The 7330-nt window shown below is 37.2% G+C and overlaps 1 non-coding gene across 1 annotated transcript; it reads right to left on the reverse strand.

Annotated features, from left to right (window-relative positions):
• Nucleotides 1–788: 788 nt before the first annotated feature.
• Nucleotides 789–895, reverse strand: LOC116202124. Its single transcript, XR_004156006.1, has one exon. It is a non-coding gene; the product is annotated as a small nucleolar RNA R71 (small nucleolar RNA).
• Nucleotides 896–7330: the final 6435 nt, after the last annotated feature.

Here is a 7330-nt window from a genome sequence, read left to right on the forward strand (position 1 = left end):
ATTTGATTGCCTAAATAATAATAGAATCTAATATAGGTTTAGTACTTAATTAATTCTCGTGGAATCGACACTCTATTCATTACTATATTACTTGATCAGACCCAGTGCACTTGTTGGTAGAATTCGCGCTTATCTATATATATATATATATTCATAGCGGATCAAGTTTTTGACGCCGTTTCCGGGGAATAATTTAATATTAGACCACCTTTAGTTCCATTGTTAATTTAGGCGCACTTTACTGTGTGTTTATTTCTTGTTCTCTTTGCAGGTATTCTATGCACAGGAGTAGAAGTGCTGAACTTCTACCATTAGATCCTGAGATAGAGCATACCTTGCATCGGTTGAGAAGAGAGAACAGAAGACGGAAAGAATTGCACGCAGTTGAGATGGCAGATGATGACATTAACCGCCAGATACAAGGTGCTGCCAGAGCACTTCGAGACTATGCAGTACCTAAAATTATGGGTTTTGCGATCAGAAGGCCTACTATTCCAACTAATAACTTTGAACTGAAGGCGGCACTCATCCAGATGGTTCAATCAAATCAGTTTGGAGGATATCCCAACGAGAGTCCTGATGAGCATATTGCAGGATTCCTCTAATATTGTAACACAGTAAAGATGAATAATGTCACTGATGATGTTATTCGATTACAGCTTTTTCCTTTCTCACTTAGGGATAAAGCGAGAGCCTGGTTCAATTCACTGCCACAAGAGTCCATCACTACCTGGGCCGACCTCCCATCTAAGTTTCTCAGGAGATTTTTCCCACCAGCTAGGACTGCAAGATTGAGGAACGAAATCACTAACTTCACCAAATTCAGTGGTGAATCACTTTATGAGGCGTGGGAGAGATTCAAGGAGGCAATCCGAAAGTGCCCACATCACGGATTGCCAGATAATCTCCTAATTGAGCTCTTTTATCTTAGCCTGGATGATACATTGAGGTCACTAGTAGATGCTGCAACAGGAGGCGCACTGATGGGTAAGAATTATAATGAAGCAAGTGCTTTGATAGAAGAGATGGCCTCCAGTGCACATAATTGGCAGAATGAGAGAAGCAAATCAAGAGTGGCATCAGTAAATGACATGGACACTATTGCTAATTTGACAACCCAGATTTTAGCTTTCACTACCCAGGTAAGTAAACTCACCTCAGCCCATTCTTTTAATACTAATTAGGTTACTTTTTGTGAGTTGTGTTCAGGACCACATTCGACTCTTGAATGCATGTTTGGAAATCCCTCAGCTTCACCCAATGGAGAGCAAGTGAACTTTGTCAACAACTTCCAACGGGGTAATTAAGGACCTTATTCGAACACTTACAATCCAGGGTGGCGTAATCATCTTAATTTCTCATGGAGGAATGAGAATAATGCACTTAAACCGCCACCCTCATGGAGGATGAGTATCAAATATCCAAAGGGGATTGTCGAGAATGTCCTGGTGAAGGTAGACAAATTCATATTTCCAGTCGACTTCATAGTCCTGAAGATGGAGGAGGACAGAGAGGTGCCCATGATCCTTGGCAGACTATTCCTTGCGACAGGTAAATCATTAATAGATTTGGAACAAGGTAAGCTCACTTTAAGAGTTATGGATGAACAAATAACTTTTAATGTTTATGATGCCATAAAGAAATTTGATGATGGCAAATCCTGTTACACCATTGATATTATTGATGAGCTTATCTCTGAGTCTGTGGAGGAGAAAGCAGGTGTGGATATAATGGAATCAGTCCTTAGGGATTTGGACGATTGGAGTGATGATGATGAGCCCGAGGAAGAATATGTGGAGAATGTGTCAGAAATCAAGGCTCGCTACTATGAGGAGTTGGGCACTAGTGCGACAAAACCAGTGCCATCTTTGACACAATTCCCAGTGCTAGAACTTAAACCCTTGCCTAACCATTTAAAATATGCCTATCTTGGAATAGATGATACTTTGCCAATAATTATCTCTTCTTCCTTGACAGGTGATTAGGAGCAGCTGCTCCTAAGCGTGCTGAGAGAGCACAAGGAGGCAATAGGATGGACTATTGCAGATATCAAAGGGATCATCCCTCTGATTTGCACTCACAGGATAATGTTGGAAGCTGAGTGCAAACCCACAGTGCAACCACATAGACGACTTAACCCAACTCTCAAAGGGGTAGTGAAGAAAGAAGTGTTTAAACTGTTGGATGCAGGTATTATCTATCCTATCTCAGATAGTAAATGGGTTAGTCCTGTTCAAGTAGTGCCTAAAAAAGGTGGTATGACTGTGGTTAAAAATGAGGTCAATGAATTAATTCCGACTCGTACTGTGACTGGGTGGAGAGTTTGTATAGATTACAGGAAATTAAATGATGCTACCCGTAAAGACCATTTCCCCCTCCCCTTCATTGATCAGATGCTAGAAAAACTTGCAGGGCATGATTATTATTGTTTTCTAGATGGTTATTCTGGTTACAATCAGATTCATATAGCACCCGAGGACTAGGAGAAAACCACATTCACTTGTCCCTATGGCACTTTTGCCTTTAGGAGAATGCCCTTCGGTCTCTGTAATGCACCTGCCACTTTCAAGAGGTGCATGATGTCTATATTTTCTGACATGTTAGAGAATTTTATTGAAATATTTATGGATGATTTCTCTATTTTTGGGAAGTCATTTGAATCTTGTCTGACAAATTTAGGCTGTGTGCTTAAAAGATGTAAGGAGACTAATCTGCTTCTGAACCGGGAGAAATGTCATTTTATGGTAAGAGAGGGAATAGTCTTAGGTCACAAGGTGTCAAAGAAAGGGATTGAAGTTGATTGAGCAAAAGTGGAGATAATAGAGAAGTTGCCACCGCCCACTTCAGCAAAAGGAGTAAGGTGCTTCTTAGGACATGCTGGCTTCTACAGAAGATTTATCAAGGACTTTTCTAAAATCTCTAGACCTCTTTGTAATTTACTTGAAAAAGATTCTGCTTTTGTTTTTAATGACAGTTGTTTGCAAGTAGTCAATTTATTGAAGGAGAAACTCACTTTTGCACCAGTGATCATTGCACCTAATTAGGAGCTTCCGTTTGAGCTGATGTGTGATGCCAGTGACTATGCTGTAGGAGCAGTACTTGGGCAAAGGAGAGGTAAGGTATTTCATGCAATATACTATGCTAGTAGAACTTTAAATGAGGCCTAGAAGAACTATGCCACAACTGAAAAAGAGCTTTTAGCAGTCATATTTGCATGTGACAAGTTCCGGCCTTATCTGATAGGTTCTAAGATCATAGTATACACAGACCATGCTGCCCTGAAATATTTGTTTGCTAAAGCTGATGCCAAACCTAGGCTAATTCGTTGGATTCTACTGCTACAAGAATTTGACCTGGAAATTAGAGATATAAAGGGAACTGAAAATGTAGTAGCTAATCATTTATCCCCGTTTGGAATCTGATTGTTTAGATCCTCCCATTAATGAAAAGTTCCCTGATGAACAATTTGCATGCAGTAGAAATCCAAGGATTACCCTGGTATGCTGATATAGTCAATTACATGGTCAGCAAAATCACACCATATGGTTTGTCATCTCAACAGAAAAAGAAATTTTTGCATGATGTGAAATACTATTTTTGGGACGAACCATATCTGTTTAAATGTTGTGCTGACCAAGTAATTAGATACTACGTGCCTGAAACTGAACAACTTAGCATATTACAACACTGTCATTCCAAGGAAGTAGGAGGCCACATTGGTGTGGAAAGAACTGCAGCTAAGATCTTATCTTGTGGATTTTATTGGCCTAGAGTATTTCATGATTGTAGGAATTACATTATGTCTTGTGCTCAATGCCAAAGAACTGGCAATATTTCTAAGAGACATGAATTACCACAAAACAACATTCTTGTAATTGAGCTTTTTAATGTGTGGGGAATAGACTTTATGAGTCATTTTCCCTCTTCTTTTTCAAATAATATATTCTTGTAGCTGTTGATTATGTTTCAAAATGGGTAGAAGCAATTGCTCTACAAAGTAATGATGCCAGAGTTGTAATCAGATTTTTGAAAAGAACATCTTTTCAAGATTTGGGGTACCTAGAGCCATTATAAGTGATGGGGGATCACATTTTTTCAATCGGCAGTTTGAAAAATTATTATCAAAATATGGAGTTACTCATAAAATTGCCACCCCTTATCATCCACAAACTTGTGGATAGGTTGAGGTGTCCAATAGGGAAATAAAGCGTATCTTAGAGAAAACAATCAATGCATCTAGGAAAGATTGGTCTTTAAAACTTGATGATGCATTGTGGGCTTACATGATAGCTTTCAAAACCCCCATAGGAATGTCCCCATACAAGATTGTCTATGCTAAATCATGTCACCTACCAGTAGAGCTTGAGCACAAAGCATACTGGGCCATAAAATACCTTAACTTCGATTTACAAGCTGCAGGTGAAAAGAGATTGCTCCAGTTGAATCAGATGGCTAAGATGAGAGAGGAAGCATATGAAAATGCTAGGATATACAAGGAGCGAGCCAAGCGATGGCATGATAGGAACATCCTAAAGCGAGAGTTTTTGCCTGGTCAGAAAGTCCTATTATACAACTCTCGCTTGAAGTTGTTCCCAGGTAAGTTAAAATCTCGATGGTTTGGACCATTTGTTATTTCTAATATTTTTCCCTATGGTGCAGTTGAGCTGAAGTCAAAAGATGACCGCACTTTTAAAGTAAACGGTCATTTTCTCAAGCATTACTTTGAAGGGAAAAACATTGATGGTGATGCCACTACGGTGGATCTAGCAAATTCGGTTGAAGAACTGGAAAAGTCGAACTAGTGACTATAAACTAAGTGCTTTATGGGAGGCAGCCCATGTCCGAGAGCTAAAGTCCCTGTTGGCTCTCAATTCTTTTGCTTCATTTGTTTTATTTTGATTTATTGTTGGTTTGTACTTTATCAAGCACCCACTCATTGGGTAGACTTGAGATATTTGCTATTTGACTGTTTTAGTTAAGATCAATCATCTGCTATTTTTGTTCCTTTTGTTGTTTTCTTTTTGTTTTTGAAGCCAGGGTGGATAACAACTGCTGACTCTCTCTATTGCTATACCGGTTGGAACTCCAATTGCTTCAGCTTAATTTTTCGAACCGGGGAAGTACTAGTATCTCTTTTTCTCTTATGTTCTTTATTTTTATTTTTGTTTTACTAGAGCTATATTAGGAATAGTGAGGACACTGTTTAATCTAAGTGTGGGGAAGGGAGATACTAAACAGATGGAGTATAAAATTGAGTATAGTGTTGATGTCTGAATTCTGTGATTTAATTTGTTACTCATAACATCTGATGCCTGTCGTTGTCGATAAATGGTTATACCTCCTTGTCACCTTGAACTATAATTGTCCTTAAGTTATCTGGCAATTGTTAGGCCAATTTTTTTTTTTTATTATTGAAATCTAGAGATTGTACGAAGAATTCTGTTGATAGCATTTGTTCAGGAATTGGTTGAAAAAATTGACTCACTTAGGCGCCCTACTCACCACTGTTGTGATTTTTGTACTTACTTAAAATTTATTAGTCAAATCTTTAGAAATCAAATTTACCTAGTTTTTAGCCCTAGAGTTTGAAGTTTAAGAGTTGGTCAAGTCCTTAAGTGAAAAATAAACAGGTCTACTTCTAAGCAAAGTTAGTTAGTATATCCTCTTTTTAATGGTTCTAATAGCACTTTAACATTTAGTGAAAGAGGTAGAAGAAGCTTTGTACTTAGTGATTCCTATAAAAGAAGTCTGAAAAGTGTTAGTGAGCATTCAAAAAAAATAAAAGAAAAAAAGCAAGCATAGCCTTTACTCCAATGACTCAAGAATTGAGTTATGAGTATCCTAACTTGAATGTTAGAGTGAGGAAGAGTTCGTAGGGGTCCCTTTAAAACCCGGTCACTTGGATGATGAGCTCAGGGATGTGCCGACTCAATGAACTCACTATAACGAAAAGGGCGGAAAAGCACAAGTTCAAACAAAAATTGGACTTGAAAAAAAAAATTGCTTAAGAAACAGAAAGGAAAAATTGAATGCAAAAAAAAAAAATGAATTAAGACTTGTAATAAAAAGGAAGAAAACCTAGGGACGAAGCAGATACCATATGCTTTCACTACCTTGTTGACTTGCTTAGAGGGAGAATTAAAGGGATCATATGCCTGCTAACAGCTATGAAGTTTAAATATGTATTTTTCCTTATAGGACTGAGTATTTACTTTTGAAATAAAAATCTTAGGCTAAATGCTTGGATTAAAATTTGCTTTCTCTAGATTAGCTGGTTAATTTCAACTATAGTACTCTAATCACATGTTTCCAGTTTGGTTTGAGCAATGGGCACCACAAATTAGCGAATCATAAATTGTGAGATATCAGATGCTTGAATCAGTGAATATGAAAATTTGTACTCTCTATGATAGATTTCTTTCCTTGGTCTTATTTATATTGCTTGAGGACAAGCAAAAGTTCAAGTGTGGGGAAGTTGATAAGGGCACATTATACTCATATTTTATTGTGCAATTCATGTTAAATTATTATTAATTTTATAGAAATTATAAGAAGTTGATGCTTAATTATGTGTAATTTGATATTGTAGGTCTTGACGACTTAGATGGAATTACAAGCAATATTGAGGAGTTTTGCGCAATTTGGAGCCAGCCTATATCTTTTGGAAATCTTTTTTTGTTTTGGATATAAATACTCCTCATAACAAGATTAGGAAACCCTGGGGGGGAGGAGCCATCTTTCACCATTCTTTTAACCTAGAGAGTTTTTGAAGAGAGTCTTGTCTGGAGCCGTCACCGGGATCAATTGATTTGAAGCGAAGAATTGTGGAAGCGACTATTCCTTAAAGGAATTATTGGGTTTTTGTTTTAGGATTCAATATCTTGAGTTTACTACTGAATATGAATTTTATTGCGATAACTCATTTGAATTATAATTGTGTTTTTAATTCCATGATGTTCTAAGCTTCTCTTGTGGGAATATGATGAAACCCTAGGTAGCTAATATGATGATTGTCGCCATGTTTTAAGATTAATAGATGTGTGGATGATTCATGATTGCAATTCCTATAATTTCAATTTTATTCTTAATTGGTTATAATTGTTAGAAACACTATTGATACAGGAGTTGATATAGGGTTTGTTAGGAATTCTTGATTAGACTAATTAGTTAAATGTGAAAGCTGCGTTAATTAGTATAATTAGAGATTATCCAGGGATTAATGCAATGTTTCTAGTTAGTTATTCGCTAAGATATAAGGGATAATTAATTTAAGGCATTAGACAATCATAGCACTGGAAGGTGTATGATTGTAATTTAGAGTCCACTATTA

Source organism: Punica granatum, chromosome 3 (genome assembly GCF_007655135.1).
Source record: "Punica granatum isolate Tunisia-2019 chromosome 3, ASM765513v2, whole genome shotgun sequence".
Classification (NCBI taxonomy): Eukaryota; Viridiplantae; Streptophyta; class Magnoliopsida; order Myrtales; family Lythraceae; genus Punica; species Punica granatum.